Here is a 1,087-nt window from a genome sequence, read left to right on the forward strand (position 1 = left end):
CAGACAGATGTCTATTTTCTGTGATGTTGGGCCCACTGCCGATAGCAGCTTTATGTGCCACTGTGAGAAATGACCTTTCGCGACATGCCCCATTGTAAATTTTCATTTTGGGCACTTCGATTCCGAGTGTTCACTTAAGAACTGGGTGAGATAGAACATCAGTACTGGTAGCAATAATTTCTGTTGGAACTGAAACCGATTGTCATAGACAAGGCATCATACTACTCTCTGTTCCCAGTAGGTTCCCTGTTGTTATGCTATATTACATGGCTGAAAGTGGAACGCGATTCCTTGTAGACACATTCGACAGTCCATGCTGATATGGCAACAAATTGGATAACTTCATCTATGCTGTTGCCATGGGCAATCACGAACATGATACCTACTTTCCGACATGCTGCCATGTTGGTCCATGCTACTACGCTTAATAATTATGACGGATGACAAATCACTTGACTGACGTAACTTAGCGTAAGAGGAGCATATAATTGCCTCGTGCCTGTTCTACACCATCTTCAGCATTAAGAAGCGTCCTTTGGTCTCTTTTAAGGGAGCGATTAATATTTTATCCTTAAGCATACAATGGATGCTGATATTCGTCAGGGTGAGTGAGACACTTCAGGAAGACCTTAAGATAAAACCGAGCGAGGTGGTGCAGTGGTTAGCACACTGGACTCGCATTCGGGAGGACGACGGTTCAATCCCGTCTCCAGCCATCCTGATTTAGGTTTTCCGTGATTTCCCTAAATCGTTTCAGGCAAATGCCGGGATGGTTCCTTTGAAAGGGCACGGCCGATTTCCTTCCCAATCCTTCCCTAACCCGAGCTTGCGCTCCGTCTCTAATGACCTCGTTGTCGACGGGACGTTAAACACTAATCACCACCACCTTAAGATAAAGATACATGGAGAGCAATGAAAGCTGCTGAATGTCAATATTTAGCTCAAACACATCATATTGTCACATAATTTAACGCCCTTAGGATGTATTTGGAATGAGATGTGAAGCCAAGGCATCTCATGACCTGAAAGATTTTATGGCAAGGGAGATAGACTCGGACATAGAACTTCTGTACACTATTAACAGGAG

At 44.2% G+C, this 1,087-nt stretch overlaps 1 non-coding gene across 1 annotated transcript; it reads left to right on the forward strand.

Annotated features, from left to right (window-relative positions):
- The first annotated feature begins 643 nt into the window (after positions 1-643).
- Trnaa-cgc (transfer RNA alanine (anticodon CGC)) lies at positions 644-716 on the forward strand. The gene has a single exon. It is a non-coding gene; the product is annotated as a tRNA-Ala (tRNA).
- The last annotated feature ends 371 nt before the right edge of the window (positions 717-1,087 follow it).

The sequence above is a fragment of the Schistocerca cancellata genome, chromosome 1 (genome assembly GCF_023864275.1).
Source record: "Schistocerca cancellata isolate TAMUIC-IGC-003103 chromosome 1, iqSchCanc2.1, whole genome shotgun sequence".
Classification (NCBI taxonomy): Eukaryota; Metazoa; Arthropoda; class Insecta; order Orthoptera; family Acrididae; genus Schistocerca; species Schistocerca cancellata.